This window comes from Marmota flaviventris, chromosome 15 (assembly GCF_047511675.1).
Source record: "Marmota flaviventris isolate mMarFla1 chromosome 15, mMarFla1.hap1, whole genome shotgun sequence".
Lineage (NCBI taxonomy): Eukaryota > Metazoa > Chordata > Mammalia > Rodentia > Sciuridae > Marmota > Marmota flaviventris.
The window spans coordinates 84,908,933-84,927,034 of NC_092512.1; positions in this window are offsets into that span (position 1 = coordinate 84,908,933).

Here is an 18,102-nt window from a genome sequence, read left to right on the forward strand (position 1 = left end):
CTCTGCTTTACTTTAAGTCCTTTTGAACGTAGCAACCCATCTAGGGCCAACAAAATTGGGCTTGAAGAAGTAACACCCATAATGTTTTTAGAACTATAAAGAAAGTGAAAGTACAAAAGTCCCCGCTCTCTTCCTTTTACAGGGGAGCGTCCCTTTCTATGAATTTCCCTGCTCTCTTCCTTTTACAGGGGAGCGTCCCTGTCGTCACAACAACAAAAGAAGCACAAAAAACAAAAGCGAAATGACACAACAAAAGAAACACAGAAAACAAAAGCGAAAGTACACAGTGCAGCTGCAATAAAATGTAATGCTCTCTCTTTCTTTACAGAGGAGCTTCCCCGCTTTGGCCGCGGATCCCACTTACTTGGGACTAACCCCGCTTTTGTCGCGGATCCCACTTACCTGGGACTAACCGGTGCACCACCCCTGACTGCTGAAAGTTCTGGTTCCCGGGTTTCGGCACCACTTGTCGCGACCCCTTGCCCGCAAGGAAGACACAACTCAGGAATCTTCTTTCAGCAGTTTATTCAGGTCCTTGATATTTCTTCTTCTCCCTCTCGGATGCCCCTCCCAGCCTTAATAAAGCATCTCAAGCCCCAATGCAAAGCTGCCACGTGGAGCTTTCTCATAGGGTGGTGAAAAATCATGTGCCAACTCTCCCAAATAAGGAGTTGTTTGTCACAGACCACAGCGGAGCCAGCACCATCTTGTAATGGCGACCATAGTCTGCAGAAATGGCAGAAGCGGCTCACCACAACCTATCATGAATGCACTAAATATATTCACTTGTGGGTCAAATAATCATACAGCAGCAGTAATTACCCCTGATCAAGCTTAGGACCCGAACAATCAGCTCAAAAGGTAGAGCTTAAGGCAGTATTACAAGCTTTTGTGATGTTTGAAGATTTCGTATTTAATTTATTTTCTGAAAGTTTGTATATAATTAATGCTATAAATTCCCTTGAAGATGCTGGTAGGATTTCCCCTTCCTCTACTGTTTTCTCTTTGTGTTCTGCTATACAAAGTTTAATCTGGAACAGAAAAGATCCATTCTTAATAGGACATATCAGGGAACATAAAGGATTGCCTGGAGCCCTTAGTTTGGGTAATGATTTAGCAGGTAAAACAATACATGACATGCATATTTTTTGTATACTAGAAGAAGCTACAAATTTTCACAAATCCTTCCATATCAATACTAATACCTTGCAAAAACATTTTAGAATAACAAAGGAACAAGCTAGACATATAATAAACCAATGTCAAAATTGTGTGACCTTTTTACCACAAGTTAATCTTCGAATTAATCCTAGAGGATTAATATCTAATCATATCTGGCAGATGGATGTCACACATTTGCCAGAATTTGGAAAATTAAAATATTTGCATGTTACAGTTGATACTTCTTCTGGATATTTAATGGGCTCCCTTCATACTGGAGAAAAAAAATACAGATATTACATCTCATTGTTTACAAAATTTTGCCACTGTGGGCATTCCAAAACAGTTAAAAACAGATAATGGCCCTGGCTATACTTCTGCTTCCTTCAAGCAATTTTGCTCATCATTTGGCATTACTCACATAACTGGAATCCCGTATAATCCACAGGGACAAGGCATAGTTGAAAGAGCTCATCAAACTATTAAAATGTACTTATTAAAACAAAAAGAAGAAATTGGGAAGGGATATAAATCCCCAAAAGACAAACTTAACATAACCCTTTTTATGTTAAACTTTTAAAATTTGGATTCTTTCCACAGGACTTAGTGCTGTGGAAAGGCACATGTGTCCAAAAAATGTACATAGGTACTTTGGAAGGATATTGTAACTGGACAATGGAAAGGTCCTGGCCCTGTGATTGTATGGAGTAGGGGGTCTGGTGTTTCCACAGGGAGAACAGCAGCCAATTTGGATTCCAGAGAGAATAACTAAAGCAATTTCTACAGACAAAAAAGAAGATGATTTGGCTCAAATCCATAACAGCTGACATCCTGAACTCTAGTTTAGCCATCCTTACATCTGAGATAATGGTTCTCCTACACCTGGAGGCTAAGGAATAATGAGCACCATTAAGGCCTCTTTTAAATGTAAAAAACCTTGAGGCTTACTTGTGGGAATACCTTCAAACCCATATACAAGTTAAAGAAAGAAGGATGGATGTCAAAAGAAGAGTCAAATCCAGGTGGTAGCCAGGATGGTGTTTTCTATTTTATTTTTTGAGCTCATACACACCTAGGTTAATATTTTTCTGATCAGTTTTATTTTTTTTTATCAACTGTGGGGTTTTTAAACATTGCAATTGAGTTTTCACCTGTGAAAAGCTACAAGGACTTTACTATTGTGTTATGTGTGCACACTTGTGTTATGTGATGTATGTCTGTATGTGCATATGTCCATATATCAGTAGCACTCATAAAATAATGGATCCAAATATCTTTTATTTACGTGATTTAAACAGTTCACTCTTAGATGGGTATTGTTTTAATATGTGAACAAAAAAGAAGTTTAACAGATTTATTTGTTTACTTTCACCTTTCCTTTTCATTATATCTAATAATTCTGTTCAGAATAATGTACTAAATTGTTCAGAAAATTGTTTTCTTAGTGCCTGCTGGAATTCTGCACAATTTAATTTAGCCATTATTGCCTGAATTCCTACCTTAAGACAAAAATAGAAGAATTTCCAGTATTACTGAAAACCAAATGAGACTTCAGAATTACAGCTACCATCATCATAGCTGTTGCTGTTTCTGCTGCTGCAACTACAAATTGTGTGATAGCTATCACACAAACTGTACAAACTGTTGCATCAATATTTACTTCAAAAAGAAATAGATATATTAATGGATCCCTTTGCTTTAAGCTTATTGTGGAACTTACTTGGACTGTGTATCACTTATATGCATTATGAACTGATACAACAAATTGAAATAGTACCAGGGTATCTTTGCTGATGGTGTCATCTGTGGTACAGTTTTTCCAGGGGTTTCTCCCTTGGAGCAGTCCATAGTTTGATATTGTGGCATCTTGTATCCTCCTCTTTCTGATTGTGGCAGGTTGTTTATCGTGGTGTGTAAAATCCACTATGGTCGTTATCCACAAGTATGGCTATGTGTGATGGGCCGGTAGTCAAAGACAGTAAGGTCCAATTACAATGGTACCAACCTAAGACAGGAGGCTGACAATTTGAGGTCAGACCATCCAATGACGGGTAAGGACCATATATAATATTGGACAACCTAAAGCAGGCACGGTCCCTAAGCCACATACTTGATGTTTAATAAAACAAAAGGGAGGAGATGTTGGGGATGCAAATCAAGTCAAGATGGCGCCTGGCACTTTGCCAGGAGGAGTGGTTTGTGAAGCAACGCCAGCGAGCCATTAAGATGATGAGGATTCCTTTGTGGCTGACTGCTGTATCAAGATGATATTAATGGAGTTAAGCTGTGTGTAATCAGTTGTGTATATGTACCTCTGCTGTCCCGCAGAGAGTTGGCTCCTGCTACCTAGGGTGCCCGCTACTTTGAGTTCTCACTCAGTTCCCACTGAGTTCACTCACAATAAGGTAGTTCCCATTTTAACCTTCAAGTTACTTGTCCCCTCCCGGTTATTTGCCCAGCCGGACTGCGGCAGCCAGGGACTCATTGCTCCACGTGGGACACTGTTCCCATCTGAGTGTTTGGGGGATCTCCTATATCCCCGCATCCTGTGTAGAGGAGACTCACCCTGGCATTCAGGAGACCCCATAACTTGGGTGTTTGTGGAGCTCCTCTGCAGCCAGAGCCAAGGGAATGGAGACTCCACCTTCCAGGCAGCAGATCCCTTTCACCTGGTTATCAGCGGAGTTCATGTAGTGGACATTGCAGGGTAGACGGGACCGGCCACTGGAGGCAGGAGACCCATCTCACATGAGTGTAGGGGGTACCTCCTCTACCACTGCAGCCAAGGTAGAGAGGACTCGCCACTCCAGAATGGAGAACCTCCCACATAGGTTTCAGATGTAGCTCATATGCCCCAGCATCCAGTATAGAGGCAACTTCCACCTCCAGGCAAAAGACACCACCCACATGGGAATGGGGGTAACTTCTATACCACCTTAGCAAGGGTAGAGGGGTCTCACCCCTCCAGTTAGGAGATGTCTCCCACATGGATGTCTAGCCAGAGAGGCTTCATATACAGCTGATGCTGGGGTAACATTGACTCACCCTCCAGGTGGGAGATCCCTCCCTACTGAGGGTAAAAGGGGGCTCTTATACACGTGCAGCCAGGGTGGAGGGGACTCACCTCTTCAGGTTGGAGACCCCCCTACCTGGGTGACGTGGGGAACTTGTATACCATCTTAGCCAAGATAGAGGAATCTCTCCCATTCAGGCGGGATACCCCTCCAACCTGGCTGTCAGATGTAGCTCTTATAACACCATAGCCAGGGAATAAAGTACTTACCCCTCCTGGTGGGACACCCCTCCAACCAGGGCGAAGGGGAGCTCATATACCCCCACAGCCAGGATAGAGGGGACTCTCCCTTCCAGGCAGGAGACCCCGCTCACCTGGGTATTAGGGAGAGCTCTTATACCACTGCAGCCATGGTAGAGTGTAGTATCCCTTTCAGGTTTGGAGATCCCTCCTATCTCGGTTTTGGGGAAGCTTTTATACTGCCTCAGGTGGGGTAGAGGGAACTCTACCCTCCAGATGGGAGACCTCTTCCACCTGGTTGTCCTGTGGAGCTCTTATACCGTTGCAGCAGGGTACAGGGTACTCTAGACCCCTGGCCGGAGACTCCTTCCAATTTGGTGTCAGGGGAGGTCCTATACCACAGCAGCCAATGTAGAGGGGACGCAAACCTCTAGGTGGGAGACCCCTCCTACCTGGGTGTCAGGGGGAGTTTATATACCACTGCAACCAGGCTAGAGCAGACTTGCCCTTCCAGTTGGTAGCCCCCCTCACCTGGTTGTCTGGGTCAGCTCCTATATATCCGCACCCAAGGTAATGGGGACTCGCCCCTCCAATTGGGAGACCCCTCCCTCCTGGGTGTCCTGGAGAGCTTGATTACTGCAACAGCCAGGATAAAGGTGACTCACCCTAACAGACAATAGACCTCTCCCACCTGGGTCTCGAGGGGTGCTCCTATACTGCCACAGCCAGGATAGAGAGAACATGCCCCTGCAGGCGGAAGATGGCTCCCACCTGTGTGCACTGGGAACTATTGTACAGCAAGAGCTAAAGTAGAGGGGACTTGCCCTTCCAGGTGGGATACCCCTCCAACCTAGTGTCAGGAGAGTTTGTATACTGGCAAAGCCCAGGTAGAGGGGACTTGCCTGTACATGCAGAAGACCACGCCCCCCCTGTGTGCAGGGGGCACCTGTATACCACCTTAGCTAGGGTAGAGAAGACTTGCCCTTCCAGGTGGGAGAACCCTCCCACCTGGGTGTCTGGGAGAGCTTGGGTGATGCCACAGCCAGGGTAGAGGGGACTCTTGCTCCAGGCTGGAGATCACTTCCACATGGTTATTGGAGGAGCTCATATACCCCCGCAACTTGTGTAGAGGGGACTCGCACCTCCAGTGAGTAGACCCCATAACCTGGGTGTCTGGGGGAGCTCCTATATTGCCAGAGCCAGGGGACAGAGGACTCAACCCTCCACGTGGATTATCCCTTCCACCCGGTTGTCAGGGGATTTCATATACTGCCACAGGCAGGGTAGAGTGTCTCACCCCTTTAGGCGGGAGACCCCTCCCACCTGGGTGTAGTGGGGAGCTCCTATACCACTATAGCCAGGATCAAAGTGATTTGCCTCTCCAGGCCGGAGACCCTCCCTCCTGGGGGTTAGGGAAAGATCCTTTACTGCTGCAGCCAGGGTTGAGGAGACTCGCCTCTCCAGGTGAGAGACTTATCCAACCTGTGTGTCAGGCAAAGCTACTAAACCAGTGCAGCCAGGGTAGAGGGGACTTGCCCCTTCAGGTGGGAGATCCGCCCACCTGGGTGTGTGTGGGGGGAGCTCATATACTGTTGCAGCTAAGTTTGTGGGGACTCCTCCCTTCAGCAGGAGACCCCTCTCATCTGGGTATGGGGGGAAGCTGCTATACCACTACAGCAATGGTAGAGGAGACTTGCCCCTCAAGGCAGAAGAGCTCTCCAACCTTGGTGTCAGGAGGAGCTCCTATACCACTGTAGTCAAAGTAGAGGGGATTTGCCTCTTCAAGCAGGAGACCCCCTCAATCTGGGTGTCTGGGGGAGCTCATATACGTCCGCAGAATTGGTAGAGGGGACTCGTCCCTAAAGGTGGGAGACCCCTCCAACTTTGGTGTCCTGGGTCGGGGGGGGGGGGGGCTTGTATACAGCTACAGGCAGGGTTGCAGGGACTTGAAAGCCCTGGTGGAACACTACTTTCATCTGTTGTCCAGGGGAGTGCCTATCCTGCAGCAGCCATGGTACAGAGAACACCCACCCCTCCAGGCAAGAGTCCCCTCCCACCTGATGGTCAGGGGCAGCTCATATACTGCCCCAGACAGGAGAGAGGGGACTTTCCCCTCCAAGAAGGAGACCCTCCCACCTGGGTGTCAGGGAAAGCTAGTATACCACTGGAGCCAGGGAAAGGGGACTCTGCTTTTCAGGCAGAAGATCCCTCCCATCTGCTAATGGGGGTGGCTCATATACCACAGCAGCCAGGTTAGAGGGGACTTCCTCATCCATGCGGGAGACCCTTCCACCTGGGTTTCTGGGGGGAGCTTCTATTCTGCCTTAGCCAGAGTGGAGGGTACTCTCTCTTTGGGTGGGAGACTTCTCTCATCTGGCTATGTGGGGGAGGGCAGAGCTCACATATCCCTGCAGCCTGGATAGAGGGGATTCATCCCACTAGGCAGGAGACACCTCAACCCTCATTGTCAGGGGAGCTCTTATACTGACGCCAACAGGGTAGAGGAGATTCGCCACGAAGGGTGGGAGACCCCTCCCACCTTGGTGTAGGGGGTAGCTCCTGTACTGCCATAGCCAGGGTAGAGGGTACTAGCCCCTCCAAGCTGGAAAGCCCTACCACCTGGGTGTCAGAGGGAGTTCATATACAGCCCCAGCCAGGAGAGAGGCCACTCTCCCCTCCTTGTGGGAGACCCCTCCCACCTAGGTTACTGGGGGGAGCTCCTACACTGCTGAAGCCAGGGTAGAGTGGACTCGCCCCACCAGGCGGGAGACCCCTCGGATCTCGGTGTTGCTGACAGCTTGTGTACCACCTTAGCCAGTGTAGAGCAGGCTTGCCCTTTCATACGGGAGATCTCTCCCACCTGGGTGTCAGGAAAAGCTATTATACCGCAGCAGCCAGGGTACTGGGGATTCGTTCCTCCAGTCGGGTATCCTAGGGACCTCATATATGGCCCCAGCCAGGGAAGAGGGGACTCGCCCCTCAAGGCAGTTAACCCCTCCCACCTGGGTGTCCTGTGGGTGGGGGGGGGGCTCGTATATAGCTACAGGCAGGGTAGCAGGGACTTGACCCCATGGCGGAAGACAACTTTCACCTGGGTGTCAAGGGAGCTCCTATCCCTCTATATCCATGGTAGATGGGACTGGCCCTCCAGGCAAGAGACTTTTCCCACCTGATTGTAGGGGCAAGTTTATATACCTCTGCAGCCAACATAGAGGGGACCCGTCTGGGACAGAGACACTCCCAACTGGGTGTATGGGGCAGCTCCTATACCGCTGCAGCCAGGGTAGAGTGGATTCACCCCTCCAGGCTAGAGACCCTCCCACTTGGGTGTCGGGGGAGCTCCTTTATGCCATAGCCAGTGTAGAGGGAACTCATACCTCCAGAAGGGAGATCCCTCCCACCTGGGTGTCAGGGAAAAGTATCCACTTCAGCTAGGGAAATGGAGACTCTCCCCTTCAGTAGGGAGACACATCCCACCTGGGTGCCACAGGGAGCTTGTATAGCACCTAAGCCAGGGTAGAGGTGACTTGCACCTCCAGGTGGGAGAACCCCGCCTTGATATGGGGGGAAGACTCATATACCTCTGCAGTCAGGAGAGAGAAGGCTCACCCCACTAGGCGGGAGATGCCTAAACACTGGTTGTCAGGTTATCTCATATACTGGCAGAGGCAGGGAATAAGGGACTTGACATTCCAGGGCAGAGACCACTCACACCTGTGTGTGCGGGGGGTACCTCTTTAACCACTACAGTAAGGGTAGCCGGGAATCCCCCCTCCAGACAGGAAACCCCTCCCACATGGTTGTCATATGGGAGCTTTTATACTACCTTAGATAGGGTAGAGGGAACTCGCTACTCCAGGTGAGAGACCCCTCCCACTAGGGTGTCAGGGAGGAGCTCCTGTACCATCGAAGCCAGGATATAGGTTATATGCCACTCCAGTTGGGAGATCCATCCCACCTGGCTGTTAAATTGTGGTCTTATTCAGCTGCAGCCAGGGTACAGTGGACTCTCCCCTCCAGGCTTCAGACGCCTCCCACCTGAATGTTGGAGGGATCTAGTATACCTCCGCAGCCAGGGTAGAGGAAACTTGCCCCTCCAGGCTGGAGACTCCTCCCACCTGGGTGTCAGGGTGAGGGAGCTCTTATACCACTGCAGACAGGGTAGTGGGGACTCACCCCTCCACACAAGAAACACCTCCCACCTGGGTGGCACGGGGAGCTCTTATACTACAGCTGCTAGGGTAGAGGGGAATCACCCCTCCAGGTTAAAGACCCTTCCACCTGGGTGTTGCAGGGAGTTTGTACACCAAGTTAGCCAGGGTACAGGGGACTGGAGGTGCGAGTCACCTCTACCCTGGCTGTGGATGTTTTGAGCTCCCCCCAACACCCAGGTGTGAGGGATCTCCCTCCTATAGTGGTGAGTGCCCTGTACCCTGGCTGCAGCAGTATACTAGCTTCCCCTGACACCCAGGTGAGATTTGTCGCCCATCTGGAAGGGCAAGTCCCCTCTATCCTGGCTGCTGGGCTTTTAGAGTTCCCCTGATACCAAGGTGGGTGTGGTCTCCCATCTGGAAGGGCGAGTCCCCTCTCTCCTGGCTGCAGCAGTTTTGGGGAGAAAGGGGAGTAAGGGAACAACATGTGGCACAGGGAGAGGAGGGCTCCAGGCCTAGATTCTGTGCAGAGTGTCGGTATTGAGGAGGACCCAGGCTGTAGGAAGCCAAAGCCCCCAGGCAAGGGGCACTGCTACATTTTCCCAAAGGAAGCCCACAGGACCAAACATCGTAGTTCTAGCCCCTGGCTCTAGTGAGCATCCTGGGAAAGGGATCTGGAAAAGAAGTGAAGGGCCAATGGAGGGCACAGCATGAAGTTCTGGAATAAGGGTGTTTGTGGGGTGCAGGACACAAACGCAGAAAGGAGCCCAGGCTAGGGAGTTAGAGGAGGGCCCAGGATAGGGGAGAGTAGGTAAGGGTGGGGCCAGGCAGGCAGGGGTGGCACTAGTGTTGTGAGATGCAGGGAAGCCAAGGGGAGCAGAGAAGGGCCCCCAGTGAGGACTGCAATTCAAGCCCAGGGAAGCACGGAGCAAGAAGAACCCCCAGAGGCTCAAGAGGGGAGCCAGTCCAGGTAATGGGAAACCAAGTGCCAGTGCTGGGGCAGGGGGCTCAGGACAGTAGATAGTGCTGGGGAGGTAAGGCAGGGTATCCAGCAGGGGGGAGGGAGACTCGAGGTCCAGCGCAAGTGCCAAGTGTCAGGGTTCGTGGTGCTTCCCCAAGGGCCTAGGGAGAGCAAATAGCCCAGAGGAGTTCAGGGTTCTGTTTTCCATAAGGCGCCCTGGCCCAGATGAGGATCAAGGACCAGGGACCAGGCCAAAGGGACTGGCAAGGGACAGGGGCCAGGAGGAATGTGATGTAAGGGCACATTGGGAGTCGTGGTGGGTGCCAAGAGGGGCAAGAGTCAGGATCCAATGAAGGATCCCAGGTAACGGACCAACCCTACCAAAAGGTATTAAGGACTCAATAAGGAGGAGGCCCCTTCTCCAGGAAAAAGTGGTAGGGAATGGAGAGTTAGGATCCTCACTAGGATGAGGAAACACAGGGCTACACAAAAAGCAATGAGGATAGCAAGCTAGGGGGCCAAATTAAGGGTGCACAGTCAGACACCACAAAAAGAGACACCACAGAAAGGAATGCAACCCGAGTAATGGATTAAGAAGCTCAGGCTGCCAGGCAGGCCAGGGGACTTTAGGGAGAAGAGCGAGGGTAAGGAAGGGCTTGGTTGACTTAGAGGCAGCTTGCAAGTCTAGAGGGCAGGAGAAGGAAGGCAGGGGTCTCCCAGGGCAAGGTCATCACTAGGCCCAAGTTCACTGCTAGTTGTCAAGTTGGGTGGCAAAGGAGTCCCAGGCGAGAGGCAGGGCTATGTTGCCCATAGGGATACTTCATTGCCCAGAGGCCAGCCAATTCCATTCCTCTGCCCCAGGTGAGTAGATCCTCAGAGAGATACCAGAACCAAAAAATGGCAACGTGAGGGATACCTGTGGTCCAGGATTTGGGGGGTGTTGGTGGGGAGCCAGTAACCATTGGAGGAGGCCAGGCTAGGGTGAATCAGGGTAAGGGGAGTGTCCTGGTAATGACAAAATACCACAGTATAAGAAGAACAGTGGGAAAGCACAGGAAGGGGACTAAGAATGGGGCCTGAAATCAAGGGACAGGGACAGGGTCCTGGAGAAAGGCAACTGGGGGATCCAGGAAGAAGCCAGGCCCAAGAATGGGGAGCCAAGTGACAGGACCCAGTCCTGGATCCCATGAAAACAGATAGGGCTGAGTAGGGGAGAAAAGTTAGCAAGGGTAGTGGGTGTAACAGCAAGAGGAGGGCTCAAGGCCCAGGTTCACTGCTGGGTGTCAGGTTTGAGATGAAGGAGCCAGGCTGAGAGAGTCCAAAGGGCCCAGGTAAGGGGCACAGCTACGTTTTCCCAAAGGGAGCCCACAGGGCCAAAGCCCAGTTACAGTCCCCTGGACATGGTGAGCATCATGGAAAAGAGATCTTATAAAGGGGCCCAGCAGAGACAGGGATAACAGGAAGGATGAAGGAGGGTACAGCGTGAAAGGCCAGAGGAAGTGTGTTTATGGGGTGCATCCAGGACTCTGGAAAGGAGCCCTCAAGAGGAACCAACAGGAGGGCCCTGGCCAGGAAAGGGTAGGGAAGGCAGGGCCAGGCAGGCAGGTGACAGTAGGGCTCTGAGGTTCAGGGAAGCCAAGGGTTGCAGGGTACTGGCCCCAGAGAGGCCCTTAGTCCAAACCCAGCGATGCATGGATCAAGAAGGGCCCTCAGAGGCTCAAGCAAGAAGGTAGGGCAGGGAATAAAGAGCCAAGGTCCAGGGCTTGGGCAGGGGCCTCAGGACAGTGGACAAGGCTTTGGAGGTACTGCAGAGGATCCAGTAGGGGGCAGGCAAGTTCCTGGCCCATGGTGACTGCCAGGTGTCTGGGTGCAGGACCAAAGGCACAGAGAGAACAAGGGACCTAGGCGAAGGGCAGCACTCAGTTTCTTATAAGGCGCCCTGTCCCAGATGAGAATTCAGGGACAGGGCCCTGGCAAAGGAGGCCTGGCAAGTAAAGGGGGCCATGAAAGAGTGATAGGAGGGCATGCCATGGGGTCTCAGTGAGTGCATGGGGGAGAAATATCCAGGAACCAAGCCAGGTGCCCAGGCAAAGGACCCACCTGACTGACCATGGATGAAGGACCCAAGGAGCAGGATACCTGCAAACACCAGGGGAAAGCATGACAAAAATGGGAGGAAGGGCTTCTCAATGTCCAGGAGACAGAAAAAAAGTGCAATGGGCATATAGGGGAGCAGGTTGGCCATCCCAAGCAAGGGGCCCCAAAGTCAGACCCAACAGGAAGAGACTCCATAATATGCCAAGTGGCATGAGGAACACTCACAAGGGCTCACGTGCATGCCCAGGCCTGGGGACTTAAGCGCAAAGGGTCAGCGTTAGGAAGGGCAAGCTTGGGGTAGGGGTAGCATGTAAGGCCAGAGGGCATGGGAGGGAAGGGAGGGGACATCTCAGGGCTGGGTTTGAGCAAGTCACAGTTTAACTGACAGGTCTCAAGGTTCAGGCAGCAAAGGGGACTCAGGCAAGAGGAAGGGCTGTTTTTCCGATAGAGAACCTTAAGGGTACAGAGGCCAGTGAATTTGGCTCCTCTGCCCAGGTGAATAGATCCTCAGAGAGGGACCTGGACCAAAGGAGGGTAAAAAGAGGGCACTGTGAGGGGATACCTGGTGTACGGAGGTTATGGGGGTAGTTGTTTGGCAGCCAGGACTCATTTGAGGAGCCCAGGCTAGGGAGAAGAATGGAAAGCAAAGGGTCCCGGCAGTGCCATGATATCATAACACCAGTGGAACAGAGGGGAGGCACAGGAAAGGGCCTGTGAAAAGAGTCCTGAAACCAAGGAAAGGGAAAGGGTCCACGAAAAGGGCAGCCAGGGGCTCCAGCAAGGAACTGGCCCCTGTAATGGAGAGCCAAGTTCTAGAACCTGGGGTTGGATTAATGAAAAGGGACATGGATAGGGAGGTGAGAGAGGGGAGAAAGTGGAGCGTGTGGTGCAGGGTGAGAAAGGTTGAAAGCACAGATCCACTGCAGCCTACCAGGGGTCTGGAGCAGACTCAGGCTGAGGGAGGCCAAAGGGCCCAGGTAAGCGGCAGGGCTATGTTTCCCCAAAAGGAGCCCATAGGGGCAAGAGGCCAGGTCAAGTCCCCTGGCCATTGTGAGCATGCTGAAAAGGGAATCAGGAAAGCGGGTCTGGCAGAGACAGAAACGACAGGAGGACCTAAGGAGGGCACAGCCTAAAGGGCCGCAGGATGGGTGTGAATGGGTGTGGGCCAGGACCCCAGCAGGGTGCCCAGGTAAGGGACCTATAGGAGGGCCCATGCAAGGGGAGATCACAGAAGGCTGGGGCCAGGAAATTGGGGCTGCACTAGAGTACTGCAGTACAGGGAAGCCAAGCGAAGCAGGGAAGTGGCCCCAGTGAGGGACCCTCCGACAAAGTTCAGAAAATCACAGAAAGAATGGACAACAGAGTTTAAAGCAAGGAACCAGGCGAGGGAACAGAGAATCAAGGGCGACAGCTTGGTCAGGGGGCTCTGGACATTGGACAAGATTTGGGAGGGTAGGCAGGGGATCCAGCAGGGGGCATTCAGGCTCCAATCCCAGGGCCACTTGGAAGTGTAATGGTTCCTGGTGCAGGACCAAAGCCCCAGGGAGAACAAGGGGCCCAGGTGAGGGGCAGGGCTCTGTTTCCCCTACAGTCATGAGATCCCTTTCACCTGCATGCCCAGTGTGGGGGTGGGGATCGTGTACAGCTGCAGCTAGGGTAGCAGGGACTCACCACTCCTGGTGGGATACCCCTTTCACCTGTGTCAGGGGGAGCTCATATCTAGGTGTATCCAGAGAAGCAGGCAAGAGAAGCAAGCACCCCTCTAGGCAAGAGACCCCTGACACCTGGGTTTGTACCGGGGGCTCCTATAGAGCTGCATTCAGGGTAACAGGGAATCGTTCCTCCATGCGGTAAACCCCTTTCACCTGGATGTCTGGGGGAACTCTTATACCTCCAAAGGCAGGGTAGATCAGACTCTTCCCTCCATGCAGGAGACCCCTTCCACCTGAGTATTCTTTGGATCTTGTATACCACTGCAGCCATTTTAGAATGGACTTTATTCTCCAGGCAAAGACCTCTACAACCTGTGTGTCAAGGGGAGGTCATATACCACCACAGCCAGGATAGAGGGCACTGAAACATCCAGTCAGGAAACCCCTCCCACCTGGGTGACAGGGGAAGCTCCTATACCTCCCAGCCAGAGTAGAGGGAACTCTGTTCTCCAGTTGGGAGATGCCTCCTATGTGGGTGACCTGGGATCTTTTATATTGCACCAGCCAAAGTAGGGAGACTTGCCACTCCATGTGGGAAACCCCTCCAACCTGGGTGCTGGGGTCTTGTATAGTTTGTATACCACCAAAGACAGGGTCGAGGGGACTTGCTCCTCCAATCGGTAGACCCAACCCAACTGGGTGTCTGGGGAAGCTTGTATAACTTCACAGCAATGATAGAGATGATTTCCTGCTCTAGGCAAGAGACCCTTCCTACGAGGGTGTCAGGGGGAACTCTTATCCTGCCACAGCCCAGGTAGAGGGGATTCGCCCTTCCAGGCAGGATACCCCTCCCACCTGGGTATCAGGGGGAGCTCTTATACCCCAACAACCAGAGTAGAGGGGACATTACCCTCTAGGTAGGAGACCCCTTCCACCTTGGTTTCAGGTGGAGGTAGTATACTGGGCAAGCCAGTATAGAGGGGAATGCCCCACCAGGTGACAGACACCTCCCATCTGTGAATGGGTGTAACTCCTATATCACCTTAGCAAAGGTAGAAGATACTCGCCCCTCCAGACAGAAGACTCCTCCCAAATTGGTGTCTGGCGAGGGGGGATCCTATACACCTGAACCCTGGGTAGCAGAGACCTGCCCCTCCAGGCGTGAGACCCCTTCTACTGGGGGTACGAGATGGCTCTTATACCTTCAAAGCCAGGGTTGAGGGTACTCGCCCATTCGTGTGGGTGACCCTCCCAACTTGGTGTGGGGGAGAACCTATATCGCTGCAGCCACAGTAGTAGGGACTCACCCCTCCAGGCAGGAGACCCCTCCTACCAGGGTGTCATGGGAAACTTGTAGACCATCTTAGACAGGGTAGAGGAGGCTTGCCCAACCAGGCAGAAGACCCCTCCAACCTGGCTGTCATCTGGAGCTCATATACCACCCCAGCCATAGTAGGAAGTAGTTGCCTCTCCTGGTGGAAGACCCCTCCCACCAAGGTGTCAGTGGGAGCCCATATACTGCCACAGCCAGGATAGTGGGGACTAAGCTCTCCATGCAGGAGACCCCTCCCACCTGGGTGTCTGAGGCAGCTTGTATACCTCCACAACCTGAATCAAGTGGATTCAATGCTTCAGTTGGGAGACCCTTCCCACCTGTGTGTCAGGGGTATATCCTATACCACCAGAGCAAGAGTAGAGGGGACTTGCTCATGCAGGTGAGAGACTTCCTCCCACTTGGGTTTGTGTGTGGGAGAGATCCTATACCGCCACAGCCAGGGTAGAGGGGACTCTATCATCCAGGTAAGAGACCTCTCTCACCTGGGTTTCAGGGGGAGCTATTATACCGCTGCAGCCAGGGTAGAGGAGATTCGCCCATCCAGGAGGGATACCCCTTCCACTTGGGTGTCCTGGGGAGCTCCTATGCTGCTGGAGCAAGGATAGAGGGGAGTCTCTCTTTAGGTGGGAGAACCCTCCCACCTCGGTGTCAGGGAAATTCCTATACAGCTGCAGCAAGGGTAGAGCATTCTTGCCCTTCCGGTCGGGAGTACCCTCCCACCTGGGTGTCTGGTTGAACTCCTATACCTCCACAGGCAGGGAAGAGGGGACTCACCCTCCAATCATTGGACCCCTTCCACCTGTGTGTCTGGGGAAGCTTGATTTATGCAGCAGCCAGGCTAGAGGGGACTTACCCCTTCAGGCGGGAGACACCTTTCACCTGGATATAGAGGGGAGCTCCTACACTGGCACAGCCACGGTAGAGAGAACACGCCCCTACAGGCAGGAAACCCCTCCCTCCTGGGTGTACTGAGAGCTTTTATATAGCAAGAGCTAAAGTAGAGGGGACTCTCCTTTCCATGCGGGATACCTCTCCCAACTGGGTGTCCTGAGACCTTGAATACAGCCAAAGCCAGGGTAGAGGGGACATGCCTGTCCATGCAGAAGACCATTTCCACCTGTGTGGGGCACTTGTATACTGCCTTATCCAGCGTAGGGAAGACTCATCACTCCAGGTGGGAGATCCCTCCCACCTGGTTGTCTGGGAGACATTGTATATCACCATAGCCAGGGTAGAGAGGACTCATTTCTCCAGGCAGGAGACACCTCCCACCTGGGGTTGGGGGAAGTCTTTACTTCAGCAGGTACAGGGAACTCACCCCTCCATGGGACAGACCCATCCAACCTGGGTGTCAGGGAAAGCCTTTATACCACTGCAGCCAGGGTAGAAGGTACTTGCCCCTTCAGAGAGGCGACCCTTCCACCTGGGTGTCCAGGGAGGATCCTTTACTGCCGCAGCCAGGATAGAGGGGACTCATCCCTCCAAGCAAGACTCTCATCTAGTCTGGGTGTCAGGGAAAGCAAGTGAACCACTGCAGCCAGGGTACAGGGGACTCACCCTTTCAGGAAGTAGACCCCTCACATCTAGGTATGGGGCAGCTCATATACAACAGCATCCATGATAGAGAGAACTCGCTCCTCCAAGCAGGAGACCCCTCCCATCTGGGTGTCTGGGAGAGCTGGTACACACTCTCAGCCAAGGTAGAGGGAAGTCACCACTCTAGGCAGGAGTCCCCTCCCACCTGGGTGTCAGGAGAAGCTCCTTAACTGCTAGAACCAGGGTAGAGTGGACTGGACCATCCAGGCCAAAGATTCCTCCTACCTGGGTTTCAGATGGAGCTCATATACCTCAGTAGCCAGGGTAAAGGCAACTCTCACCTAAGGCAAGAAATACCTCCCAACTGGGAATGGGAGTAGGTCCTAATCCACCCTAGCCTGGTAGAGGGCACTCGCCCCTCCAAGAGAAAGACCCCTGCTACTTGGGTGTCAGGTGAGCTCATATACCCTGCAACCAAGGTAGAGGCAACTTGCACCTCCAGGAAAATGACACCTACCACTTGGGGATGGGGGAAACTCCTATATTGCCTTAGCCCCAGTAGAGGGGACTTGCCTCTCTAGACGGGTGACCCCATAACCTGGGTGCAAGGAGAGCTCCTATACTGCCAGATCCAGTGGAGAGGGGACTCGAACCTCCAGTCAGAATATCCCTTCCACCTGGTTGTCAGGGAGTTTATATTCTCAAACAAGCAGGGTAGAGGGGACTCGCCACTGGAGATGGAAACCCCTCCCACTTGGGTGTAGGGGGGACATCCTATACCACTGTATTCAGGGTAGAGGGGACTCGACTCTCCAGACCTGAGTCCCTACCACCTGGGTGTCAGGGGGAGATTCTTTACTGCAGCAGTTTGTGTAGTGGGGACTCACCCCTTCAGGAGAGAGACCCATCCATCCGGGGTGTTGGGAAAGCTAGTAAACCACTGCAGCCAGAGTATAAGGGACTTGTCCCTTCAGGCGGGATACCCCTCCCATCTGCATATTGTGGGAGCTCATATACAACAGCAGCCAGAATAGAGGGTACTGGCCCCTCTAAGAAGGAGACTCCTCCCACCTGGGTATCTGGTAGAGCTGGTAAAACCCCTCAGCCAGGGTAGAGAGTAGTCACTCCTCTAGGCAGGAGACCCCGCCCACTTGGGTGTCAGGGGAAATTCCTTAACTGCTGCAGCCAGGGTAGAGTGGACCCGCCCCTCCAAGTGGAAGACCCCTCTCTCCTGGTTGTAAGGTGGAGCTCATATACCCAAGCAGCCAGGTTAGAGGCAACATTCGCCTCCAGGCGAGAGACACCTCCCACCTTGGAATGGGGTTAACTCCTATTCTACCTTAGCCTGTGTAGAGGGGACTTGCCACTCCAAGCGGGAGACCCCTCCCACCTGGGTGTCTGATAAGGGCCAGTTCTTATGCAGCTGCAGATGGAGTAGCAGTGAATCACACCTCCAGGCTGGAGACCCCTCCATCCTAGGGATAAGGGTAGGCTGTTAAACCCCCACATCCAGGGTTGAGGGGAATTGCCCCTTCAGTTGTGGGAGGTTAGCTTGTATACCGCTGCAGCCAGGGTAGTGGGGCTGACCCCTTCTGGCAGGATACCCCTCTCCCCTTGTTGTCAAGGGGAACTTGTATACCACCTTAGCCAGGGTAAAGGAGACTCGCCCATCCAGGCGCAGACCCCTCCAACCTGGCTGTTTGTGGAAACTCATATACCACCACAGCCAATGTAGAAAGTACTTGCCCGTCCTGCCTGGAGACCCCTTCCACCAGCATGTCAGAGAGGAAAGGAAAGTGACCACAACACTTGGAGTGACAACTGCTTTATTGTAGCAGCTCCAAAGAGGAGAAAAAAAGGAAGAGAAAAAGAGAAAGAGAGAGAGAGAGAGGAGAAAGAGATAGCAAGGGAGAGTGAAAACAAGAGAAGGAGACAGAAAGAGCAAGAGAGGGGGC